At 44.7% G+C, this 14,138-nt stretch overlaps 4 non-coding genes across 4 annotated transcripts; all 4 read right to left on the bottom strand.

Annotated features, from left to right (window-relative positions):
- Nucleotides 1-660: 660 nt before the first annotated feature.
- Nucleotides 661-733, bottom strand: trnam-cau (transfer RNA methionine (anticodon CAU)). The gene has a single exon. It is a non-coding gene; the product is annotated as a tRNA-Met (tRNA).
- Nucleotides 734-2,380: 1,647 nt separating this feature from the next.
- Nucleotides 2,381-2,453, bottom strand: trnam-cau (transfer RNA methionine (anticodon CAU)). The gene has a single exon. It is a non-coding gene; the product is annotated as a tRNA-Met (tRNA).
- An 8,020-nt stretch (nt 2,454-10,473) lies between these two features.
- trnam-cau (transfer RNA methionine (anticodon CAU)) lies at nt 10,474-10,546 on the bottom strand. The gene has a single exon. It is a non-coding gene; the product is annotated as a tRNA-Met (tRNA).
- Nucleotides 10,547-11,699: 1,153 nt separating this feature from the next.
- On the bottom strand, nt 11,700-11,772 carry trnam-cau (transfer RNA methionine (anticodon CAU)). The gene has a single exon. It is a non-coding gene; the product is annotated as a tRNA-Met (tRNA).
- Nucleotides 11,773-14,138: the final 2,366 nt, after the last annotated feature.

Raw genomic sequence — 14,138 nt, 5'->3', positions numbered from 1 at the left:
TTGTTTTGATAATAAAAAACGGAAAACGGATTGTTATCCATTATCCATTATCCGATTTCATTGATGTGTTTGAAAATCGAAATTTGGAATTGAAACAGCTAGTGGAAAACTCTTTTCTCTATTTCCTATTCGTTTCCAATGGGGGAGGGCAGTATGTTAGAGTTCAGTACATGTTATTGATTATTGATTGGACGCTGCAGCTGAACGGACTGTCACAACATCACTGCAGTTTCATGATGGAGTGAAGACAGATTACAGATTAAACTCATGTTTCACTCCCAGGTTTCATTTTTTATTTATTTTCTGTTTCAACATTAAAAAAATCTAAAACTGTTCATTTTCAATCTGACCAACAAAAGAACCAGGAACAACTTTCTTCATTTATTACTGCGCATGTGCAATCCCCCCATTTGTCCAATCCTTGTTTTCAGTATCCTTGGAAAGTAATAGGAAATAGAGAAAAGAGTTTTCCACTCGCTGTTTTAATTCCCAATTTCGATTTTCAAACACATCAATGAAATCGGATAATGGATAACGATCCGTTTTCCGTTTTTTTATTATCAAAACAAAAGATGAAGAACGGATTATTTTGGATTATTTCTCTATTTTTATTTTGTAATATCAAAACAAAAAACAGATGGTCCCTGTGCACAAAACTCATGCCCCGTGTGAGGGTCGAACTCACGACCTTCAGATTATGAGACTGACGCGCTGCCTACTGCGCCAACGAGGCCACGAAAGACTGAGAGGTGTTGATTGTTGCGGGTACATGGACTCTCCATGACTCCTTTACCCGGTTTACGTAGTTGAATACCCGTCGGGCAGGTGGCATATGCCATGTGTCATGTCATGGCATGTGATGCCATGCCCTTAGCTTCTAGCATCTAGCTAAACACCACACTATAACTGAAAGTACGTTGTTTGACTATTCCAAGAGCTTCTAGCATCTAGCTAAACACTACACTATAGGTGCAGTTTTTGGTCAATGTGAAGAAAATGGATTTCGCTTCAACTCTGAGCAGGTTTCGCGAAATCTTTGTCCTGCTTTCCACTCCCTGTGGTTGTGAAACCATGCCAGGAGCTTCTAGCATCTAGCTAAACACCACACTATAACTGAAAGTACCGTATTTTCCGCACTATAAGGCGCACCTAAAAGCCTTTAATTTCCTCAAAAACGGGCTGTGCGCCTTATATATGATCATTGCAGTAATTTCTGTTACTGTAGTCAGGGGGATTGTGGGTAATGTAGTTGGTGTCGCCGAAGTAATGCCGCTAAAAACGTCAGGAATCGTCACAGACGTTCAAGACAACAGCAGCGACGCTGACTCACATCATGGCGACTTTGACGAGACGGAGCAAAGCTGGTTTTTATTTTGTTAATAAAGTTTGACATACGGTACTTTTCTTCTTGTTTTTTAATTTGCATTTGCTGTAGGATTTTGTAGCATTTCCTGTAGCGCAGCTCCATCAGATAGATACGTAACTCAACCCCAGCCACTATAGTAGGGTATTTTACCAGATATTTAGTGCGCCTTATAGTGCGGAAAATACGGTAGGTTAAACTATTCCAAGAGCTTTTAGCGTCTAGCTAAACACTACACTATAGGTGCGGTTTTTGGTAGGGATGTCCCGATACCATTTTTTTCACACCGAGTAGGAGTATTTTAATTTGTGTACTCGCCGATACCGAGTACTGATCCGATACTTTTACCACAAAAATAACTAGGCTAAAAATGCAATGATTTGGAAGACAGGTTTTATTTGCAACAGAGATTAAATTTTAAACAAAACTCAGCCGGCCGGTCTTTCCTCTGCGCTTTAGTCTCATCGCAGGTACATCAACTGTGCATGTGCAGTGCTTAACCTGAAGCCGTCCGTGTGAAACCACATAAACAATCAAACAGAATTTAAAAAACAGGCTAAATGAAATGATGTTACACACTCTTGTACAGTAGGTGGCGGTTTGCATCTTAAAGTTGGTTGCGATCCGCCAATAAAATAGAGAAGAAGAAGAACATAAACAATCCCATTGTTACAGTCAATCTCCCCCTAGTGGCGCTAACCAGTAACTACAACAACGAAGTATCGGTGCGTGGTATCGGAGGATTTTTGCGAGTACGAGTATATGAGAGCAGTATCGGCCCCGATACCAGTATCGGTATTGGGGCATCCCTAGTTTTTGGTCAATGTGAAATAGAAAAGACGACTGAGCCTGGTCAAACAGCCATTCAGGAGATTACACCCATAGGTATTTTGAAGGTTCCAACAAAAATGGAGATCCAGATAGCATCTGAGGTATCATCCTGTACAAGTTGTTTTATACCAGGCTACCCTACACTCCTCTTTTGATGGTCTGAGGGAAGGCCCAGCACAAAACTCTTGCCCCGTGTGAGGGTCGAACTCACGACCTTCAGATTATGAGACTGACGCGCTGCCTACTGCGCCAACGAGGCCACGAGAGACTGAGAGGTGTTGATTGTTGCGGGTACATGGACTCTCCATGACTCCTTTACCCGGCTTACGTAGTTGAATACCCGTCGGGCAGGTGGCATATGCCATGTGTCTTGTCATGGCATGTGATGGCATGTGATGTGTTGAAGTGTGTGTGTGAGTTTTATTCAGTAAGCCGGCGGTGGGCGTGACCAGCACAGATCAGGTCTGAATTGGTGTGCCGACCCAGAGTGATTTGGCAACAGGGTTTTTATACAAAAAGTTCAAAGCACAGACGGTAAGAATCAACAACCAAAAAGGTGGAAGACAAGAAGCAATTAAAAGCTATTCACAGTCAGATGTGATCGTTCAGTTGGAACTAGGAGGAAGGAGGAACTGTCCATGATATGGCACCCCCGTGGATCAAGTCCTCGTCTCTGCAGGGGCTGGAAGTCGAAGCCACTTCCATGGTGCCGTCTCAGCAGGGATGCAAGACGCAGAAAATTGCATGACAATGTCTCTCAAGCAGGGGTACAGGGGTATGAGGCTGGAGCCACCTGTAACAATGTGTCTCAAGCAGGGGTATGAGGCTGAAGTCACCTGGAAGGCGTTGTTCCCTGCAGGGTTTCAGGAAACTGACATTCAGGTCGAACACGGTGCCGTCACAATGCCTCATCAGATGCCATGCCCTTAGCTTCTAGCATCCAGCTAAACACTACACTATAGATGTAGTTTTTGGTCAATGTGAAGAAAATGGATTTTGCTTCAACTCCAAGCAGGTTTCGCGAAATCTGTGTCCTGCTTTCCACTCCCTGTGGTTGTGAAGCCATGCCAGGAGCTTGTAGCATCTAGCTAAACACCACACTATAACTGAAAGAAGGTTGTTTAACTATTCCAAGAGCTTTTAGCGTCTAGCTAAACACTACAGGTGCCGTTTTTGGTCAATGTGAAATAGAAAAGACGACTGAGCCTCGTCAAACAGCCATTCAGGAGATTACACCAATAGGTATTTTGAAGGTTCCAACAAAAATGGAGGACCAGATAGGAGCTGAGGTATCATCCTGTTACACACTAAATAAAAAGCAGTAACGGCTGGGGGCCGTAACACCCCCCTTCCTAAAGAGAACATCTACCCCAAAAAGATGTGCTCAGGACTGGGACACACGAGAAAGAGCATCAGCCAGAACGTTATCAGTACCTTTTTTGTGGCGGATTTCAAGGTTGAAATCTTGCACTAACAATGACCACCTCATTAACCGCTGGTTTGCATTCCGCATCTGGTTCAGGAAGACAAGTGGGTTGTGGTCCGTGAAGACGGCCACAGGTAAAGGACTGGAACCGATGTAAACCTCGAAATACTGTAACGCCAGCAGCAGGGAGAGAGCCTCCTTCTCTATGGTGCTGTAGTTAAGTTGAGGAACAGTGAATTTCTTAGAAAAGTAGCAAATGGGATGATCGATACCCTTCCCGTCCTCCTGCATCAGCACAGCCCCGGCCCCACTGGCGCTGGCATCCACCTCCAGCTTGAACGAACGAGTGAAGTTTGGGGCTGCCAGGACAGGTGTGCTGCAGAGGAGAGCCTTACAAGACCGAAACGAAGCATCACAAACATTTGTCCACACAAACGGCTTCTTGACGCTGGTCAGTGTGGTGAGAGGGGCGGCTATATCAGCAAAGTTTCGGCAGAAACTACCTGTTTCCTACATCCGCTTTCATTGTGTGCTTGTGTCTGGGTGGATGGTGATGATAATGGTATATATGAAAGTATGTATTGTGAGCGTCCAGGTGCAGCCGTCACCTGTGAGGATGCAGCCCATGACGGGACAACGTAGCCAGGTGGCAGTTGTGACAGGAAGTGCAGCTGTGGATGGGGCTGTGGGGTTGGGAAGATGGCTTGGGGTTGTGGCCTCCCTTTCAGTTGTGCTTCCCCAGCAGTATTTGGTGGCAATATGAATTGATGAAGCGGCAGTACACTGGCTGAAAACAGGGAAGGACCTTTCTGTAAGGTTTTTCTGGCCAGTCATGAGTGGGTCTGGAGCTGGGACGCCCCGGAGCAGAATTTTTTGTTCCTGTCCCCTGCTGCGCCTGCTGTACCTGTGTAAAATAAATATATAAGAAGATAAGTACTTTCTTTTCAAGGCTTTAATTACCTCGGAAATGCAGGTAAATGTGAGGTAAAGTGAAATCTCTGTAAAGCTGTCAGCAGCAATAAAGGTGAAAGATAACACTTGATTGTTTTCATTGTAAATCCATTGTTTTGGTGCAAAATTGTACAGATTCTGTCATTGTTCAAATCCTTCTGTACGGAACTGTATATGAAGTTACTGAGGTCCTCACCATTGTGTGAGTGTGGCAGCGTTTACTTCAGGGAGCTGGATGGTGGTCTCACTCATCACTCTACCGTTTGTTATCAGATGTGCTTGTATAAACGAGCCACCATTTTGAACCGGGACACCTTTTTCCCGTCACAGTGCACAGCATTTGGGTAGAGAGTCTCAGGAAGACGCCTCCACCACCCTGTTACAGTCACTGAGCTTCAGGAAGACGCCTCCACCACCCGGTTACAGTCAGGCCACTGAGCTGGACTGTGGCCCCGATGAAAGATCTGAAAAATACAATCCCATACATACTATTAAAACACAACTTTTTTCAGTGTTATTATTTTGTAATGAGATATTTTGAATTGTTAATATATTTTTTAAACAGTCAAGACCTTGTTCTTGCTTAGTTTATCTACCTGTTGGTGCTCTGATGCTTCTATGGTGTTAGTTAAGTTCAGGCTTCCATCTGCCCGTCTCCTACAACGCGGCTCCACTAGATTCAAAAATAAAATAAAAAGTGTATGAATTAAATGCAATACTTGAACATTTGGAACATTAGTCACACAGACACATAGATGTGTAACTGTGTCTGTTTATTAGCAAATACAAATGTAAGACTGTAGTGTGGATTATCTCATGCTAAACAGTGAATGAATGCCTGCAAGTACCATCATGATTCCCCCAGGGGGTGGAGAGTTGTAGTTTATTCACATTCTACTAATTATATACACTGTATTTACTTATTAATGCTATTGTAGCAACGCTATTGTTGTTAATATTAAAAACAGGGATTGAAAATATCTATGGTTTATAACAATGGATTGTAAAGATTTATTTCCAATTTGGAGGAAAACTTCTTTATGTTTTGTTTGAATGATCTACAAAGCCAAATCATGCTCATCTGATTTACTCCTTTTTCCGATTTTCAATCATTATAATTCGCCAAGGTTTGTTCATAAAAGTTGATGATCCTTTGTTCCCTTTTTGCACTGCATTGTATTGTTTATCCGTACATAACTTTACATTCACAGGATTTAGCATCCGTCCCAAAACCACCTTTACGAGTGGTTTTGGCGTCGTTTTGACGCAGAACCATAACTCAGCCCTTACATCACCGTTAGTAGCATGTACGTTACAGAGCTACGGCACAGATCTTCCTATAAAAATGTATTTGCACTTACTTCTGAAACGTCCGGAAAATGTGTGGGGGGAGGATTTGCTGTAGTCGGAACAATCTTCAGGCTGGTTTTTCTGAACGGCGTAAACCGGAAAAAAAACATCCCCAGCAGCTTCGCAGTGGGCGGAGCCTGTACTCGCTCCTGATTGGTCCATTTCTGGATGTCGCCGGGACATCCAGAAATTTACCGAGCCCTGATTGGTCGGAGCTGTCAATTCTTGGTTAATTCTTGGATAGATGCAGGAACGCGATTGGCTGTCACAACCAGGAATAACCAAGAATAACCTAGATTTACAAGTGGCCAGAGGCGCCAACGAGGCCACGAAAGACTAAGAGGTGTTGATTGATGCGGCTACATGGACCCTTCATGACTCCTTTACCCTTTACCCGGGGTGAGGACGACATCCACTGCCAATCCAGGAAGCAGGAACACACGGAGGCACACGTCAAGCACTGAAAATCTGCAACAAAGACCACAAACAAAACCGACACGGAGCCTGTGTGTGTGTGTGTGCGTGCGTGCGTGCGTGCGTGCGTGCGTGCTCCACCTGAAGTGTATCTATAGTGGGGGAGGGGGGGGAGGCCACCCGCGAGACCATGGGCCGACCAGGAAGAACCTGGAACCCAGGCCACCGTTACTCGCCGATACCGAGTACCGATCCGATACTTCTACCACAAAAATAACTAGGCTAAAAATGCAATGAAAAATGCAATAAATTGGAAGACAGGTTTTATTTGCAACAGAGATTCAATTTTAAACAAAACTCAGCCGACCGGTCTTTCCTCCACGCTTTAGTCTCATCGCAGGTGCATCAACTGAGCATGTGCGGTGCTTCACCTGAAGCTGTAGAATTTAAAAAACAGGCTAAATGAAATGATGTTACACACTCTTGTACAGTAGGTGGCGGTATGCACCTTAAAGTTGGTTGCGATCCGCCAATAAAATAGAGAAGAAGAAGAACATAAACAATCCCATTGTTACAGTCCGGTTATATAGAGTGCAGTGACGTGCGGTGAGATTCATGGATGGGGAGGCACTGACTTCATCAGTCAGATTTACAAGCATATGAACCCTCCAGAGCAACGTATTCACCATTTGAATGGCAGCAGTTAACTGGTTATGTTTAAAACCTCCCAGTGGCGAAACAACTCAGCACCGGGCCCCGATGAAAGATCATTAAACCGGGCCCTGCCCATCACAATGCAAAACAGACGCTGTGATTGACGCAATCTCTCAGCAGATGCATCACCATACGGCGCGCGTCGCCGCGTACCCTACGCCGTAATCTGCGTTGGTGTAACGCGGAACCATAAATCAGCCTTAACTCCTTTCCTCTCCTCACTCGCCAACTCTTACTCTACGCAAATATGGGTTACACAGGCGCACTACACCGTCATCATCCGAGATCATCTATAAATTTAAATTTTTATTTAAACTAGATATATCTTTATAACCAGCCCATAACATTGATGTAAACACAAAAAAAAGTTTCGCCACTGAAACCTCCTATCGTCATTCACATACAAATGCTTTACACATAGGCTACAACCTGTAGCGCAGAAAAAGCACATTTAATTAAAAAAAAGTTATTATGGTCTTACCTTTACTTATAAATGAAGTCCATGCGCCGCTCCTTCTGAACAAAAGCAGCGATGACCTGATTGTAGAACGCTTCCTTATCTTCCTCCATCTTTAAAAGCCTCTCTGTCTCAATGGAGCAAACATTTTAGCTCCGGCGTTGCTCTTCCCCTAAGTATTACCTCCTGCTTCGATTGAAAATCTAAATTGGAAAATCCCTTCAATTTAGAAATGTAATCCTCCATTCTGAAAGTAAGACCAGGCGAGAAGATAACGGATAACTGTAAACTTCTTCTTGTCACTTATTCTGCAGCAAGAGTCGCGCAAGAAGAATCCCCGAGTTCACCAGCGCCCCCTACCGTGAGGCACGAGAAGTGCGTGCCTCCCCCGTGCCTATTTTCAGCTGTTTTATGATTGCGCCGGCACAAGAAACACATTACACACATATAGTTGCTGTTCATTACATAAATCAGCTTAACTATGGAAACCTATTTCATATAGCAAACGTGTTTGAACATTTTAATAATGACTTACAAAGAGACAGCGATCTGGTCTCAGTACATGACATGGCAGCACAGTTAGCCGAGTGATTGCGCAATCCAAGGGGAGGCTCAGCGCTGCGCTGCCTCACCGCCCGTATCTTCTCAGCATTTGAACGGCAAATGTGAAAATTCGGGATTTTAAGGAAAAAAATAATCTAAAAATGGTGAAGTTAAATGGAAAATTACTTTATAGTACAAATCAATTGATAAACATAAAAAAATATTATTTTTTTTCATTTTACACTTCTTTCCATGATGGCAGGGGAGGCACAGCCTCCCCTGCCTCCTCTGACCGCACGTCACTGATAGAGTGATACCCGTGAGTGAGACTGGCAGTGCCGTTTCAGGCAAGATAGTGACAATTAATGCAAGCGGGATGTCAGCAGGGTGAACATATTTCAAATTAAGGGACGACGACAGAAGCAAGACAGACTGGGGGCTGTAGGCGCGGCTAACGCGGCTAACCGGAATGTAACAATGGGATTGTTTATGTTGTACTGTGAGTAGGGATGAGAATTGATAAGATTTTTTCGATTCCGATTCTCTTATCGATTCTGCTTATCGATTCGATTCTTTATCGATTCTCTTATCGATTCTCGAAAGAAACAATTTTAGTATCAACTTTGTTTTAATAAAACAAAGTTGATACTAAAATTGTTTCTTTGTTTCAATTTCTTTGTTTCTCTGATCTTTTTTGTTCAAAGATATAAAACTTTTATATCTTTGAACAAAAAAAATATAATGAGGTCTTAAGATGCCCCCAGCCTCCTCGATGGTGCCAGGGGGTCCCCACAAAATTATTTGTAATATACAGTAAAATATGTATTTAATATAAAATAATAATAATAATAATAAAATAAATATTCTTCTGTAGAAATTAACGAAAAACCACAAATTATTTTGTAGCAATTACACAAGAATGTCCAGTAACATGTTCAACACCACAAACTTAGTCACTGCTGGTGACATTAATCTATTCTGGCCTGATTCTCTTCCCTGCCTTGATGAAAGGAGAATCTAGCGGTGACTGCTCTTTAACTTCTCCCATAGATGAGCTGACGAGCTGCAGCTGTGTCAGGAGCTCCGCTGTCCGCCGGGGCACAGCTCTTCTAAAGCATGATTTATGGTTCTGCGTTAAATCGACGCAGAGCCTACAGCGTAGGGTACGCGGCGACGCGCGCCGTACGGTGCGTGTTGCCGCGTACCCTACGCCGTAGGCTCTGCGTTGGTGTAACGCGGAACCATAAATCAGCCTTACCACACGCCGGCTGACTCCGCGCTCCCAGCGGATCAGCCGGCCGAGTCCTAACAGTTTCCCCCCTCTGTTGAAATGTCCACATTGCAAGAATTGTCGCCCTGTTGTCATCCTTTTTGGTAAAATGTTACCAAACTTTCGAGCGTTTATGCCGCTTTGTCCCCGTGTTTTCCTGCTGGGCGCAAATGCACACGTGGCGCAACGTGCTTGGTGACGTCATTCACGCCCACTGGAATCGATAAGGGAATCGTTTGGGAAAAAGGCAAACGATTCTAAGGAATTGAAACACTGGGAACCGTTTCTCAACAAGAACCGGTTCTCGATTCCCATCCCTAACTGTGAGTTACGTGGAGTGTTTAATAAAGTTCCCTGTGAGTAAGGGTAATACTCAACCGTCCAGTTTGTATAATTACGGAAGATAGATTTTACTGAAACATGGAACAGCCACAGAGCAGCAGCTCTGCTGCTGCTCAGCCAGGCTGCAAACTGACCCAGGGAGCTGCGGGGCGGCTCAACATCTCCCCATAGTGGCGCTAACCAGTAACTACAACAACAATGAAGTATCGGTGCGTGGTATCGGAGAATTTTTGCGAGTACAAGTACGAGTATATGAGAGCAGTATTGGCCCCGATACTGATACTAGTATACCGATACTAGTATCGGTATCGGGGCATCCCTAGTTTTTGGTCAATGTGAAATAGAAAAGACGACTGAGCCTGGTCAAACAGCCATTCAGGAGATTACACCCATAGGTGTTTTGAAGGTTCCAACACAAATGGAGGTCCAGATAGCAGCTGAGGTATCAAAACGTAGTCGTCGTAGTGTCCTTGGGTAGACATCTTACCCACCTTGCCCCGTGTGAATGTATTTGAATGTGTATGAATGTTGGTGGTGGTCGGAGGGGCCGTTTGGCGCGGAATGGCAGCCACGCTTCCGTCAGTCTGCCCCAGGGCAGCTGTGGCTACAAAAACGTAGCTTACCACCACCAGTGAGAATGTGTATGAATGAATAATGATCTCTGTAAAAGCGCTCTGGGTGCCTAGAAGGGCGCTATATAAATCCAAGTCATTATTATTATTATTATTAAAACAAGTTGTTTTATCCAACAGTACGAGGCTACCCTACACTTCTCTTTTGATGGTCTGAGGGAAGGCCCTGCACAAAACTCATGCCCCGTGTGAGGGTTGAACTCACGACCTTCAGATTATGAGACTGACGCGCTGCCTACTGCGCCAACGAGGCCACGAAAGACTGAGAGGTGTTGATTGTTGCAGCTACATGGACCCTCCATGACTCCTTTACCCGGTTTACGTAGTTGAATACCCGTCGGGCAGGTGGCATATGCCATGTGTCATGTCATGGCATGTGATGCCATGCCCTTAGCTTCTAGCATCTAGCTAAACACTACACTATAGGTGCAGTTTTTGGTCAATGTGAAGAAAATGGATTTCGCTTAAACTCCGAGCAGGTTTCGCAAAATCTGTGTCCTGCTTTCCACTCCCTGTGGTTGTGAAACCATGCCAGGAGCTTCTAGCATCTAGCTAAACACCACACTATAATTGAAAGTAGGTTGTTTAACTATTCCAAGAGCTTTTAGCGTCTAGCTAAACACTACACTATAGGTGCCGTTTTTGGTCAATGTGAAATAGAAGAGACGACTGAGCCTGGTCAAACAGCCATTCAAGAGATTACACCAATAGGTGTTTTGAAAGTTCCAACACAAATGGAGGTCAGCCAGAGTCAGCCAGAGCAGCTGACTGAGGTATCAAAACAAGTTGTTTTATCCAACAGTACCAGGCTACCCTACACTCATCTTTTTATTTATTTTTTTTTATTTATCCTTTATTTATACAGATAAAACACTTGAGTCCGAAGACTCATTTTCAAGTGTGACCTGTTCACATCCACAGTTGCATAAAACATAAAAATGAGACATGACAAGATATGACAGGACATAACACTTGAAACTGATGCAGAGTGGAAATGACAATACACTATAACCGTTAAATAGCTGGAAAATAGAGATATCAGGTTAGTACACTAGCCCCAGACAAAAATAAAACTTGTAGAACACAGACTAGCTTATGTGCTTTAAATGCTTAGCTGCGGCAGAGGTCATCTAGTGCAAGTACATGATAAAAATGCACTCTCCATGTCTCTAAGCAAAAGCTTAAAACTAGCAAGGGGAATCAGGTTCGTCAACTTCAGACTCTGTTGCAAGGAGTTCCAAGCGGACGGGGCTGCAAAAGAGAACGCCCTTTTGCCTTTCTCTGTGCGGACCAAGGGGATGGAGTAAGTAATGATATCCTGCGTACGGAGAGCGTATCTGGATTGCTTGCGTGAAAAGTAGACCAGAAGTTTTGATGGTGTGAGGGAAGGCCCAGCACAAAACTCATGCCCCGTGTGAGGGTCGAACTCACGACCTTCAGATTATGAGACTGACGCGCTGCCTACTGCGCCAACGAGGCCACGAAAGACTCAGAGGTGTATGTGGTACATTTTTGATAGTAACCTACGATGAGCTGCCATATGTAACAAGATTTAGCAGGAACCAAACTGCTTGGGCAGAAAGGCTGAGGGAAACCAAACATTTGGCCCCAAAGCTCTCACAACAGCCAGAACAGCACGTCTTCACACATGGGTTGAGTGAGACGACTGCCAAACAGCACTGCTCCAGCAGCAGCTTTGTAGGGGGAGAGGTTCCCTCTGGTTGGCTTCCGGTAGAGGTGGGCGTCGCTCTCCATCAGTACACCTGCAGCAGCTCCAACTCCTCCCACACCAGTGGACCTGAGCTGAAAGGGTGATTTAGTAAAGGCCACCTCCAACAGGGAATACACTCATCCAACTAAACCTCTGCACCCCAGTACCAGATACAAATAATAAATAAAAATAGTAAACAAAAATAGTAAATTTACAGGGACGTAACATCCAGGAGCCAACCTCTGTCCCAGGACAAGGGTCTTCAACTACAGGTTGTCTCGAGCAAGGATGATTGTGGAGAATACCTTTGGTATTGTGTCCTCTCAGTGGCGCATGTACCGCCGGGTCATCAATATGAGCCCTGAAAATGTGGAGGCATGTGTGAAGGCTATCTGTATCCTTCATAATTTCATCAGGAGAAACAGCAGGACCAGGAGGGAGCCAGTGCCAGCGTCAGAGGAGGAGGTGTCAGTGCTGCAGGGCTTGAGAAGAGCAGGGAGCAACAATGCTGCGCGGGAGGCCATCCGTGTGAGGGAGGTCTACCATTCCTACTTTTCAGCTGATGGTGCAGTAGCGTGGCAGCCCAGGGAATGATCTTCCACCAAAGGTTCTTTTTAGAACCATCCACCAAACGTTCTTTTAAGAACCTTGAGGTGCTGGCTGCTGCCTGCTGGCTCACCACCTTCTCCACAGCTCCCATAAGCTGCTTTTCGAAGGCTGAAAGGCCATCAGCTGGCCTTTTCTGGGCTCTAGACCTGCCCCTGGAGGCAGATGCTGTGGCTGATGGGCTTTCGGACTCTGGAGGTGCAGGTTCCGGAGGTACAGACTCCAGAAAGAGGGTGAAAGTCTCCTCATCCTCTCCATCTGGCTCTGTCACCTGGCTGGTGCTGGCAGCATCATCCTCTCCCTCCACCTGGCTACCACTCATGTTGCCACTCGTAGCTCTTTCCTCCAGGAAGGGGTCGAGGAAGCTCATTACTCGGCTGTATTTCCAGGGCCGGTGGACTACTGCCCCTGCTCCACTCCTACACCTTTCCTTCTCTTTCTTCTCCTTCCTATAGATGTCCCTGAGGCTCTTCCACCTCTTCCTACAGTCGTCCTCTATACACAACTGTTCTTATTTTTTTTTATTTTTGTATGTAATAGCCTTTTCTTTGGACAATGAGTCTGCTGCTAAGACATTCATTCAATCAAAAGACACTCAATGTTTTAGCAATGTTTTTTTTTCCATGATTTGCTTTTTAATTACCACCTTTCTGTGGCAGACAAGGAGAGCTGAGGTAAAGGTAGCAGTGTCAATGGTGGAACACAATGTGCCATTTGCAGTAGCCGATCACTTCAGCCCATTGCTAAAAGAATGCTTCAAAGATTCCTCCTACTGCACGCAGAGCCTACGGCGTAGGGTACGCGGCGACGCACACCGTACGGCGCGCATCGCCGCGTACCCTACGCCGTAGGCTCTGCGTCGATTTAACGCGGGACCATAATTCAGGCTTTACTTCCAAGACGGAACGAGTCTTTCGTTTGGAGTGACAGATAAGTGGAGTTACTTTTAAGTGTGACTTTAGAATATAAAACAGGTAAAATACAAGAAAATATTGACGGTGGCCAAACTAATTGTTAACACAGGTCGCACACATGACGCTGGTGACGTTTCTGTTGCATAATGTGACGTTCTGAAGCCTAAATCTCCGTTTTCCTCTGTTTAGACGCAAACGTGAAAACAGAGTTTTTGAAAATCTCCACTTTGGCCGGAGTTTTCAGAAATTATCGTTTTTGGTGACTTTGAGCTCCGTTTTCGTGTAAACGAACGGCCAAAACGCATAAAAACGCCTCCGTTTTTGCTCCGTGTAAACGGGGCCCAAGTCTGCTTGCACAAAAATGTCCTGCATAATAAATGAAGCAGTGGCTCCTCACTTTAGAAAGGAACTGGTCATGAAGATGAGGACCAATCCTTTCACGTTGATCACAGACGGATCAAATGATACAGGTCATTAAATTTTCCACACTTTCCAGCACCCATTTTAGAACATATTAATCGGAGAACAGACACACACAATTTCAGTCTGTCTACCTTTAATCTCGCATAAATGATATATTTATGTACTACCTATCGTTACAGGATGTGAGAAGA

Source organism: Cololabis saira, chromosome 14 (assembly GCF_033807715.1).
Source record: "Cololabis saira isolate AMF1-May2022 chromosome 14, fColSai1.1, whole genome shotgun sequence".
Taxonomy (NCBI): Eukaryota; Metazoa; Chordata; class Actinopteri; order Beloniformes; family Belonidae; genus Cololabis; species Cololabis saira.
The sequence above is the reverse complement of the archived record's forward strand: the minus strand, read 5'-3'. Positions and strand labels throughout refer to the sequence as shown.